Here is a 13,296-nt window from a genome sequence, read left to right as displayed (position 1 = left end):
ATTTATCAAAGTGAGTTGCAGTAATGAAAACAGAGCTTTGTAAATGTCCAAAGCCAATGGGCCCATAAGGCCGATCAACATTAATTCCCCCCCTCCTATGTGGTGTCTACGTTAAAGCTGGCAGCTCATCATAAGCAATGAATGGGCAATTAAGCACCGCACCATCGGCTTGTGAAACACAAAGCTGCCATACGCACCGCAAGTAGGGGTCAACGACGTAGCCTGATGTCATGTTGCTGATTGACAGCCTGCGATACAAGTGGCGTAGCGCAATTCACGACTCCGAGGCAGGTTGCTGTTAGGGGCTCACGCCAAGTTTGTTAAGGGCTCACGCCAAGTTTGTTAAGGGCTCACGCCAGGTGGTTAAGGGCTCACGCCAGGTGGTAAAGGGCTCACGCCAGGTGGTTAAGGGCTCTCGCCAGGTGGTTAAGGGCTCACGCCAGGTGGTTAAGGGTTTACGCCAGGTGGTTAAGGGCTCACGCCAGGTGGTTAAGGGCTCACGCCAGGTGGTTAAGGGCTCTCGCCAGGTGGTTAAGGGCTCACGCCAGGTGGTTAAGGGCTCACGCCAGGTGGTTAAGGGCTCACGCCAGGTGGTTAAGGGCTCACGCCAGGTGGTTAAGGGCTCACGCCAGGTGGTTAAGGGCTCACGCCAGGTGGTTAAGGGCTCACGCCAGGTGGTTAAGGGCTCACGCCAGGTGGTTAAGTGCTCACGCCAGGTGGTTAAGGGTTTACGCCGGGTGGTTAAGGGCGAGGCTCCTGCTGGAGAGGCACAGAGAGAAGAACAAAGCTGTGCACGTGTCGTTCCTCGACCTTGAAAAGGCATTTGACAGGGTCCCCCACGACCTCATCTGGCACTCGCTTCGATCCCATGGAGTCCCTGAAACCTACGTGCATTGGGTGCAACTCCTATACTAGAACGTCACCAGTGCAGTCAGGTGTGCAGTGGGCATATTACCGCCATTTCCCATCAGCGTTGGAGTGCACCAAGGATCGGCCCTGTCACCACTCCTGTTTATCCTGTGCATGGACACAATCACTGCCGACCTGCACACGCCCCTGCCATGGTCAATTCTCTACGCGGATGACGTCCTCCTCTCAGATGAAAAGAGAGGAGAAGTGGAAAGACAAACGCGCCTGTGGAAGGAACGTTTGGACGAAAACGGGATGAGGTTCAACATCAAAAAGACAGAGTATATGGAGTGTGGCCCCCAAACCGACGGCACCATCAGCATTGACGGAGAAGATCTGAAGAAAGTGACGGACTTTAAGTACCTGGGCTCCACCATCAGCTCAGATGGTAGCATCACGACTGATGTGAGGTCACGAGTCAATGCGGCATGGGTGAAGTGGAGGACAGTCACCGGAGTCCTCTGTGATAGGAAAATGCCGGATAGGCTGAAGGGAAAAATTTACAAGACCATCGTCCGACCGGTGGCACTCTATGGATCTGAAGTACCGGTGAAGACACTTGACACCGAGGTGGAGGCACACGGATATTTATTCAACAAAGCTCGTATGTGACATACAGCACTGGAGGGGGTATCGGCCCCCTCACCCGACTAGCTAGGGATACTCTTCCTAGCTAAGTCCTAGCCTGCCTCACAGTCCTCCACTACTGGGCTAGGGGAGGCTACTTGGCCCGACACTGGTAAGTCGGGCCCGGTACCCGGAATCCCAGAGGACTAACTCTGGTTCCGGGACCACGCCACTGTCTCCAGCCTGTACTGCCCTTACAAGGGCGGCGTTCCAGGGGGAGTCCAGGGCCTATCTGGCCGGTCTTCCGTCTTCCTTAGTTAACTATAACATAACTGACTCGAGCCCATATAACGTCCCCTTTTATACCCAACCCTCCTTGAGGGGTGGGGCCCCGGGGGATCGTAACGCCAAACCAGCCCCCCCCAGGGTGTCTGGCTCGGACGTCGCAGAGGGCATCTCCCTGTGCACACACGTAGCCCCGCCCACTGTGTTTCTTTCCCATAGACTGCCATACATAACGGCCCTCTCTCTAACACCCCTACATCACTCCCCCCTGCATAGCTCGCAGCCGTCCCGGCTGCCAACATACAAATGACAATAAAAATGAATTTATACCGTAACCGCGCGTGTGCCTCACTAATTTTCAACAATAACAAGAACGGCAACAAGAACACAACAAAATGCAACAGCAAGAAGAGAAAACAACCCGACGCACCCCCCTTGAATAAATACGAATTCCGTAAGAAACAAGCTATATACAATTTGCAGGGAAGCCACCATACACACAACAGCAGGTGAGCACAACGTATGTAAATTCTATGGGCAGGGAACACACCCCCCCCGCACAACACACAATGAACACAACATATATACACATCTTGCGGTTTCACAACAGTCTGCGCATTTTTGCGCGTGTCCTCGCGGCGGGCCCCTCACACGGGGAAACCCCGGGTGGCGGACCGTCAGGTGGTAATCGTCCGTCCCGGAGCGAGGCCTCCTCTGAAGCCGCATGACTGTTGGTATCCCAGAAGGGGTGATCGGGCGTGAGCCCGTCATCTCGATGCACCTGGAGGTGGCACGGCCGGCAAGGCATTAGGTAGCGCGGTGGAGACGGACCTAGTGAGTCGGTCGACCCCCCACACGTCTGGCCGCGCATGCGTGAAGTGGGTTTGTGTACCGCGACGAAGGGTTTCAACCGAGAGGGGTGCACGAACCATCGCCGCTTCCCCCATCGAATGCGCACGCACTGTGGTCGCAAGACCTCGACCACTTCCACGGGGCCCCGCCACGGCCGCGCCAGCTTAGGGGAGGTAGCCAGAGGTACTTGGGGACAGTGCAACCATGCCCTGTCCCCCGGTTTCCACTGTATTACATGCGCCCGACCCAGCCTGAGGCGCTCGTTCGCCTTTTGACGGAGGTCCGAGTTCAACCTCGCAGCATCCCGCGCCTCTGTTAATTTAGCCAGATTAAATTTGACGTGGTCAGCCAATTTAGTTTTTCCCTGCGGGTCGGGGATCTGCAGCTGGGCGCGAACAGGTGGGTCGGGTTCGCGACCGTACATAAGGTAAAAGGGGGAAAATCCCGTAGCTGCATGGGGTGCCATCCGGTATGCCGCCAAGACCCCCTGAATATGCAGATCCCAATCGTCTGTGAATCTGAGACCTGCTGTGCCATCATTGACGAAATGGTGCGATGCAGGCGCTCGACCATCCGTCAGTCTGTGGGTGATACGGGGAGGTCCGAATTTTCTTTGTGCCTAAGAGGTCACAGACTTGTTTAAGCAATTTGCTGGAAAAATTTTACCCTGGTCGGTCAGCAGCCGTTCCGGAGCACCTTTGTCCAGGACGTATCCCTGAACAAAGGCGTCCACGATGGCTGCTGCCGACTGGTTGGCAAGGGGCCAGGCCATGGGCCAGCGCGTAAAATACTCGACTCCTGTAGCAAATACCTATTGCCCCTGGGGGTGGCGGGAAATGGGCCTAAGATGTCCAGCGCGACAAGCTCATTTATTCTGGACACCTTGATCGATTGTAAAGGCGGGTTAGACTCCCGTGCCGGCGGTTTCCGTTGCGCACACCGCGGGCATGAACTCAATAGATCCCCAACATCCTTGTCATACCAGGCCAGAAAAAATCCAGTTGTATCAGTGCAAGGGTCTTTAGGGTCCCCAGGTGTAACAGGCGCTCATGCGCGGCCCACACCACCTTGCCTCGCAACTCAGAAGGGACGACCAGCCGATGTCGCTGTGATTTGCCGTCCCAATGCATGAGCAGACCCTGCACCATTTCCCATGCACCTGAATCACCTTTGACCCGCCCAGCACCCCCGACGCGACGACGCCACCCTAGGAGGGAGGTATCCTCCATTTGGAGGCGCCCCCACTCAGTGACGGGCAACCCCAACAGGGAATCTCTTCCCTGTTGTTCGATCGAATTTTCAGGCAGTGGTTTGTCGTCGTCGGTGGCTGCCAGGATCGGAACCGATGCGTCCTCTGAAGGTCTGCAACGTCCCGACCCCAGGAGGCATGCACATTCCGGGTGGTTGGCATGCGTGACAGAGCGTCCGCGTTGGTATGGCGAACGCCCTTACGGTAGGTGGTCTCAAAATCAAAGTCCTGGAGAACCTCCAACCATCGAGACAACTGTCCCGATGGTTGTTGAACTCGCAGGGCATACTGTAATGCCGCATGATCTGTGCGGACGGTGAAATGCCGACCGTACAGATATGGGCGATACTGTTGGATGAAAAAGACAATTGCCAACAGTTCTCTACGGGTGACACAATATCTTTGCTCCGCAGGAGACAACACCCGACTACCGTACGCGACCACCCGTTCAACGCCATCAACCACCTGGGAAAGCACACCCCCAATACCCGTGTTGCTCGCATCGGTGTCGAGCAAAAAGGGCTTCGAAAAATCAGGGTAAATCAAGGGAGGGGCTTTCACCAGGGCGTCCCGAAGGGAGCGGAACGCAGCCTCCTCCTCTTGACCCCAGTGGAACCGAACCCCTTTAGATGTTAAAGCGTGTAGGGTTTAGCAATTGTTGCAAAATCAGCAACAAACCGTCGATAATACGACGCGAACCCAATGAAACTCCTGACCTCTCCCACCGAGGTGGGAGTCGGCCAGGAGCTGACACACTGCGTTTTGGCGGGATCGGTAGCAATACCTGAGCGTCCCACGATGTGCCCCAAATAACGCACCGAATCACGCAACAAATGGCATTTTTGGGGCTTGAATTTCAAATTAGCAGCCCGCATCTTTAGGAAAACCGCCCGCAACCTCTGGAGATGTTCATCAAAAGTTTTACCAAAGACGATAACGTCATCCAAATAAATGAGGCACGACTCCCATTGCAGTCCAGCCAAAACCAATTCCATTAAACGCTGGAAAGTTGCCGGCGCTGAGTGTAAGCCCATCGGCAACCGGTTGAATTGAAACAAGCCGTGCGGTGTACGAAAAGCAGTTTTAGGCTTTGACTCATCATCCAGAGGAAGCTGCCAGAATCCCGAAAGTAAATCGAGTGTGGAAAAGAATCGCGCTCCCGCCAAGGCGTCAAGCGATTCATCCATCCGAGGGAGCGGGTATGCGTCGGCAACCGAAATTTTATTAAGACGCCGGAAGTCAACGCAAAACCGCAACGAACCGTCCTGCTTTTTAACCAGGACGATCGGCGCTCCCCAAGGGCTGGTGGAAGGAGAAATGATGTCTGCGGCCAACATGTCATCAACAGCCGATTTGACATGGTCCTTTTCGGCGGGACTCAACCGAAACGGATTTTGTCGAATTGGCGCGCTGTCACCCGTGTCAATATGGTGACGCAGCAAGTGAGTGCAACCCAAATCATATTTATTTCGACTAAAAACGTCGGAAAATTCTCGCAGTAGTGTTTTAAGTTGTTGACGCTCCGAATCGGACAGGTCCGTCGATCCCGCACAAAGCGCCTCGAGCCACCCTTCATCGCTGTCCGAATGCGGTCGCGACGCAGGGACAGTGTAGACGCGATTTACGGCGGGTTCCTCACACGGCACCGGCGTTGCGTGAGCAAGCACGGTCCCCTGTGGGACCACCACCGTCGCGAGCCCACATTAGGACCGCGATGAAGGGTTCACCATCCCCTCTCACTATGGTCTGGGCCGGAAGTAAGTCGGTCCACTAACCCCGGCCCTAGACGGTCCCAACAGTACCCCTTGTGCCCCAGCACCCTTAACGAGGGGCCGCCGAAGTTTCAAGGGTACCAACATTTGCGTCCCCGGAGGGACGCGTACCGTCCTCTCCACGAACGCCGGCACCGTCGCGCACGCCGTCCGAATCGTACTGGTGATGCAGAAACGCCATGCGTCTGCCTGACGGAAGCTCTATACAACCCTGGTCGATCAAAATTACAATCGGCATTTTGGCCAGGAAGTCCGTCCCCAGCAGGCACGGAACCGCCAGCGAGGAAGAAACAAAAATCGGCCCAGACAATTTTATTTCCCCGATACAAATTTGGGCACGAATTTGTCCGATGATGCCAAGTGAGCCCCCGTTAGCCGCATAGAATGGTATGTCAACAGGCATCAAGGGACGACTCCGGACAGGGAGAATATTATAAATCAATTCCGAAATAATAGTCGCCGATGCTCCCGTATCGACCAGGATGCGCACTTCAACCCCGTCGATATACCCCACAACGGCCGACGACCCCGACGATGCGGCTACCACACGATCGGCCAGCACGGACCACTGGCCGGGTTCGATATGGGTACCCGGAGCGGTGCGTGATGGTGCGATGGTGCGTGATACCGGCCCCCCTCTCGTTGTGGTGTTTGAGTGCGTGACGGGTGTATGTGTGGGCCAAACGTGTGGGGTGCCGCGACTCGCCGGTTTTTGATGGTGGAGCTTGGGATGAGGCCCGTCGTCCCGGTGAGGTGTCGTCCCGCGCTGACGAGGAGAGCGGCACCCCGAGGCGACGTGGCCCCGGACGCCGCAGTTGAAACACCGTGGGAGCGGCGTCGGAGGTGACGAATGGTCGGAACGGCCCGACCCGTCCTGGCCCGGCCGTGCACTCGTCGCCTGTTGCCGTCGGTGGTCGACGGCGTAGAGTTCCTCCGTCGGAAGGGTGGCTGCAGCCACCGCACGCCCCGCCGATGCCCTGCTGGCTTTCCGCCGGAGCGACAGGAGGTTTGCGTGGAGGAGCCGCGCCGCCTGGAGCGATGTCATTTCCGCGTCCTCCTGTGCGACGACAGCGATGTCAAGGTCGTCAGCCAGGAGGAGTATTTTCTCCGTCACCATAGCGTCGATGCCGTCGTCATCCATACGGGGGAAGGCCGACTTGGCCATCGCCAGGAGGCTCGTTCGGTACGCCAGGGGCGACTCCTTTTCACCCCGCTTGCGGTCGTAGAACTCCTGTCTGCATTCCGCCGAAGGTCCGTAGACCCCTCCCAGCAGTTGCAGCGCCATCGGTAACGTCGCCCGCCTTTCTTTTGGTGCCGAGTGAGGGCTGCAAGCGCGTCGCTGTCGAGGAGCGCCGGCAGCGCGCAGAGAGCCTCTTCGTCTGTCCACCTCGCCATCTCTTGATGGGCGAGGAATCGTCTGCGGAACCCGGCCCAGTCCCCCTCCGCGCCGACGAACTCTTTCAGCGGGGGCAGCCTCTGATGGAGTGCAGCTGTCGTTGTTGATTCCCGCGGGCGGATGTCACCTCCACTCGGCTGTGCGTCGGTACGAGCGGCCGATGGGATCGCCTGTCGCGGTGGTGATGACGTCGTGGCTTCAGCGACGGCGATGCCGGAGTGGATGTTTAGGCTGGCCACGCCCCGAACAGCTGCAGCGTCGATGGCGGGAGATTCAAACTCGGGCTGCTCCGAAATGGCGGGAAGGCGCCCTGGTCGTTGGCCCGCCTCGCCCCGTGCTGAATCACCGGCCCCCAGCCGCGTGATGGTCTCCAGCGTGGCGGCAGCGGCATATAACAGTTCCGCCAGCCTCCCGTGAGCCAGCCGCAACGCGTCTGACTGTGGTCCTTCTTGACTCAGATGCCCCGGTAAGGAGACATCAGGCCCCGGCTGCACCATGTCTTGTGTAGCCGTCCGGGCTCGACGATCTCGGCAGTCTCTTCCTCATGCGGTACTCTGGTCCGCGCTGTATTCCGTGTGTCCATGTTCGAGTTTTACTTCTGACACCAGTTGAAGTACCGGTGAAGACACTTGACCCGAGGTGGAGGCACACGGATATTTATTCAACAAAGCTCGTATGTGACATACAGCACTGGAGGGGGTATCGGCCCCCTCACCCGACTAGCTAGGGATACTCTTCCTAGCTAAGTCCTAGCCTGCCTCACAGTCCTCCACTACTGGGCTAGGGGAGGCTACTTGGCCCGACACTGGTAAGTCGGGCCGGTATCCGGAATCCCAGAGGACTAACTCTGGTTCCGGGACCACGCCACTGTCTCCAGCCTGTACTGCCCTTACAAGGGCGGCGTTCCAGGGGGAGTCCAGGGCCTATCTGGCCGGTCTTCCGTCTTCCTTAGTTAACTATAACATAACTGACTCGAGCCCATATAACGTCCCCTTTTATACCCAACCCTCCTCGAGGGGTGGGGCCCCGGGGGATCGTAACGCCAAACCAGCCCCCCCCAGGGTGTCTGGCTCGGACGTCGCAGAGGGCATCTCCCTGTGCACACACGTAGCCCCGCCCACTGTGTTTCTTTCCCATAGACTGCCATACATAACGGCCCTCTCTCTAACACCCCTACAGATCCAAGTGCTGGCCAGCCACAACTGAACACGAACAAGCTCTCCACACCATGGAGATGAGGATGCTCAGATGGAGCCTCGGACTCACTCGATGGGATCGTGTCATGAACGAAGACGTTCGGAAGCGACTTGGTGTGGCCCCCATTGCGGACAAGATGCTTGAGGCAAGGCTTCGGTGGTACGGCCATGTGATGCGAAGTGAAGAGTCATCAGTGCCAAGACTGCCATGCGTATTGAGCCAGAGGGCCGCCGTCCACGCGGACGTCCAAAGAAGCGATGGATGGGTCGAATAAAGGAAGACATAAAGACGGTCACGTATCCCCTGAAGATGCCCTGGACCGAGCCAAATGGAGAAGACAATGCCGAAAAGCGGCCCTGCGCCACAGCGGGAACAACGCTAGGAAAAAGAGGTTAAGTGCTCACGCCAGGTGGTTAGGGCTCACGCCAGGTGGTTAAGGGCTCACGCCAGGTAGTTAAGGCTTACGCCAGGTTTGTTAAGGGCTCACGCCAGGTAGTTAAGGCTTACGCCAGGTTGTTAAGGGCTCACGCCAGGTGGTTAAGGGCTTACGCCAGGTGGTTAAGGGCTTACGCCAGGTAGTTAAGGGCTCACGCCAGGTAGTTAAGGGCTTACGCCAGGTGGTTAAGGGCTCACGCCAGGTGGTTAAGGGCTTACGCCAGGTGGTTAAGGGCTCACGCCAGGTGGTTAAGGGCTCACGCCAGGTGGTTAAGGGTTTACGCCAGGTGGTTAAGGGCTCACGCCAGGTGGTTAAGGGCTCACGCCAGGTGGTTAAGGGCTCACGCCAGGTGGTTAAGGGCTTACGCCAGGTTTGTTAAGGGCTCACGCCAGGTATTAAGGGCTTACGCCAGGTGGTTAAGGGCTCACGCCAGGTGGTTAAGGGCTCACGCCAGGTGGTTAAGGGCTCACGCCAGGTGGTTAAGGGCTCACGCCAGGTGGTTAAGGGCTTACGCCAGGTGGTTAAGGGCTCACGCCAGGTGGTTAAGGGTTTACGCCAGGTGGTTAAGGGCTCACGCCAGGTGGTTAAGGGCTCAGACGCCAGGTGGTTAAGGGTACGCAGGTGGTTAAGGGCTCACGCCAGGGTAAGGGTTACGCAGGAAGCTCACGCCAGGCCTCACCCAGGTGGTTAAGGCTCACGCCAGGGGTTAAGGGCTTACGCCAGGTGGTTAAGGCTCACGCCAGGTGGTTAAAGCTCACGCCGAACAAACCAGCCTAGCCTACAACTCCCCATGGGACAGGGTACGTGATCCCTACAACCCGGCTAACTCGGCTCTCCACCCTGCCCCGGCCGGGACTACCCCAACCTCGGCGGAGTAGCCTCCCCTAGTCTCGTGTGAGGATCACCTACCCGAGTCCCCACTCCTACCCCCGACGAACCCCGGTTCCATCCCGGGTCCCCCTTTAAATACCCCCCTGGGGCATGACGTCACCGTCACCCACGGCCCCCCGCCTGACGTCACGTCCCGCGACGCCGCTCTCTACGAGGGCGCGCGTGACGTGGTGTCACCCACTACACCTGTACACGTGTGTAGGGTGTCAGGGGAAGGATCCCACCAATAGGAGGGTAGTGGAACAGTGACAGGAGAAGGGGAGGGCTAATCGAGGAGACGTGAGGGAGAGCACGGGCGGGAAGAGGGAGCGAGATTGAGACGGCTGGGGACAGCTGTGGATGGGAGAAGGGCAGTACAGGACGAAGCCCCTGCCACCTGGTGTCGGCTTCTCCTTCACACACGAGAAGCATTCATCGGTGCAAGGTGGCATGCTGTTAAATAGTTTTAAAAAAACTTCATATTTACTGGGTAAAGCTGTGTAATGATGTTGGTGTTTGTGTACACGTATAATGCAGTTTCTTTTTTTTTTTACGTAGCCTTCCATTCTGGAAAAATATAATTACACGTGCCCATCCGTTTTTGTTTTTGCTTTGAAAGGATCGGGAGGTGGTGGGGGGGGGGGTGGTTTGTGGAATTATAGCCGCTCTCCGCAATGAAACATTATAAATATCCACGGCAAGGGGTCCTGGGCATGCTTCTCATGGCCGTGACACTGCGGGAGGAGATCGTGTTGCTAAGACGATATGGATGCCGGTAGTAATAATAAACTATCAGCGTGATGCCCTCGCTCGTAGTCCCGGCTCATCTGGCTGTGAACAACAGGGACCCAAACGCAGGGCAGTTCCTGGAACCCACGCTGCAGTTTAACTGCACGATGCATTCGTTGAGAAGGACAAAACACAACTTGGGAATGCATCGTGGAAGTTTTTTTTTGTTTCGTAAATTACAATCAGAAATATAAATGGGCGATGTCCTCACTTTGTTGATTAATTGAATATCTCACTGAGGTGGTAAGGAGTATTAACAATCAATGTCTTTGTAGTGTGTGGAAAATACCACAGCCCTGGTTTGTGGGAGCCATGGTCCATGACTGAACATTTGCACTGCCAAGTTGTCTAAAGCAAGCGTTTCCAAACCCCTTGAACCACTGCATCACTTAGACATCGTGATATGTGCCTTCAATGATTGCATAATGTCCAGTTGGAAATATTGGCTGAAATAGTTGGGTGGGTTTTATCTGCTGTGCATGTCGTGCCGCCTGGTCTAGAACATTGCACGTTAAAGTTTGTGTTTTTAATTTCCTTACAGCTCAACAAAGGCATTTCCGAGGTTGATCTGCTCTGTTTGCCGATGAACTCAGCGAAAAAGCTAAACACCTGGTGAGTGTTGTCAAGCTGTACGCTTTCATTTCTCAAGTTATTCTATTTCAATGCTTTGAAAATCTGCATGTGGTTTCACTCAGTTTTCCCAGCTGAAGTGTGGAATGAGCCAACTAAAGTGTGCAGACGCATATGGGATTTAATCATAGCTAACGTGTTATGTTTTTAAATCTAATTCACAGTGCTGCAGTGTAAAACCTATTGAATGCTTTATGTACATAATGTGGCCTTTCTGGTAAGACCCTGAATGACTATTTAAAGTTAGCGTAAATGGCACGAATGTTTAAAGTGCATTCTTAATCTCATTCATGTGTTGACCTCTCGGGGGGGGGGGGGGGAAAGAGTCTGGGAAAAGCAAGAGTTTGATTTAAGAGAGTTGGTTTATACTGGTAGGAACCTCCTGGTTACACCAGCCCACAGGGGATTATTGTGTCGGTCGTGCAGGGAGGGGCTGGGTGGGGAGGAGGGGCTGGTGGGGGGTGGGAGGGCTGGGCTGGGTGGGGAGGGCTGGGTGGGGAGGGGAGGGTGGCTGGTGGGAGGGCTGGGTGGGAGGGTGGGGAGGGGCTGTGTGGCTGGGTGGGGAGGGCTGGGTGGGGGGGGGGGGAGGGCGTGTGGCTGGGTGGGAGGGGCTGGTCACCCCGTGGTGCCCTTATAAAACTCAACGTTTAACCTACTCACGCCGGCTTGTGCCCGCCCTCACAGTCTGGCATATTTGCGGAATACACCACGCCGCCGTTGACCGCAGGCCATTGACCGAGCAACCCAACGTTCCTACCAGCTCCCTCCGCAGGAGAAATGTGTTTATTAACGAACGTGGGGCACTCGTTTGGTCAACTCTGTTTGGTTGTGTGCGATGATTTACATTTGATTCACGATCGACGTTTGCGTGCGACTGTGACCGCAGAGCGAGGCGCTGGCGAACGCGCTGCGGGGACACGCGGCGAGCATCCGCTGGATTCACTACAACCAAGTGGTGCTTCTCAACAGCAGCGTGGTGAGCACTGTGCCCTGCTGGTTACCTGCCTTGCGCCCCCTTTGCTCCACCAATGTTCGGCATTGTACACTATCGCAGCGCTTAGGTTGCGCAATAAGTATGTATGTATGTATGTTGAACGTATTTCTCACCGTACATAGCCAATCGTGCTATTCGGGTGTGTACCTTACCAATGGTTTGTGCTTTACTCATGGCTGGTTTACACACCATAACATGGCCTGGGTTTCGATTTAAAGCTTTTTTCACGTAGAATGGAAATAATAAAATAATAAAAATAAAACATAATAACATAATTCTCACGACGTTTCGGACACAACGCAAGCAGCCGTCCTCAGGTGAAGAGTCTGAATGATACGTCCTGAAGCCCAGGACGTGTCATTCAGACTCTGTCTCCTCGACAGACCTGTTCTTCACCTGAGGACGGCTGCTGAAAGAACCAAAAAGATGGCCTGGGTTGTATGCCTTGCCAATCAATGGGTTGTGCACCTCACCATTTCCCGCATCGTATACCACCACGTGTTACACTAGCAGCGTTACGTACCGTGTAGTGGTGGCTGGGTTCTATGTACAGCAGAATGTGAAATGGGGTGATTCCAGCGCTAAAACCGCCTTTGCAGGAGGTTCGCGGTCCGAATCCGACAGCCCTGGTTCGTTCTGCGGGTGTACACATCGTGAGGCACGTGCTGCCTGCTGCACAGTGGACGTTTAAAGATCCCGTGACATCATTGGAACCTCATTTGCCAGTAAAAAAATGATAATTGGTTTGTGCACATTATCAGAGTTATGTGTTTTTTTTTGCATTATGGCTGCAAGTATTGTGGTCTATGTAAACATGACTCCTTGTAAAAAAGGTTGTCAGTTTTGTTGCCAGATAGAAGGGTAAAAAAATAATTATCATCCCGTGACATCTTTTGAAGAGTGGGCATACGTTGTGCGCTGGCGTCATCGTCAACATTTGCCAAATTTTTCAAAAAGGATCACAAATTTCTCAATTGGGATTACACGCAGCAATCACCACCCCACTGGCAGACGGATTCCTATTTAGTAGGCTGCTTCTGAGTCACTTTTTTGCCATAGAGGGACAGCTGCTATTGGGGGGTTCCCCTTCTAATGTTTGAGAGGAGATGGAAGGCATTTTGTTATTAATAATTATTAAATTGGCACACCTATTGGAAGCAAAGCAAGGTTTGCTCATATCTGAAGTGTGCTGTATCAGAAGTTGCTCTTGAACTCCCTCCACCAGTGTAATGTTTGATGTTGCTTATACCAGAAATTGCTTATATAAAGTGTGCTTGTATCCAGTTTCTCCTGTATCAATATTTGTATTGCAAAAAATACGGTCTAACAACAACAACAACAACCTTGTCG

General features: G+C 54.9%; 1 pseudogene; it reads left to right on the top strand.

The window, feature by feature from the left end:
* The first annotated feature begins 137 nt into the window (after positions 1-137).
* On the top strand, positions 138-10,934 carry LOC121852226 (annotated as a pseudogene).
* Positions 10,935-13,296: the final 2,362 nt, after the last annotated feature.

Source organism: Callorhinchus milii, unplaced genomic scaffold, assembly GCF_018977255.1.
Source record: "Callorhinchus milii isolate IMCB2004 unplaced genomic scaffold, IMCB_Cmil_1.0 Scaffold604, whole genome shotgun sequence".
NCBI lineage: Eukaryota > Metazoa > Chordata > Chondrichthyes > Chimaeriformes > Callorhinchidae > Callorhinchus > Callorhinchus milii.
This window is presented reverse-complemented; position numbering and strand designations above follow the sequence as displayed.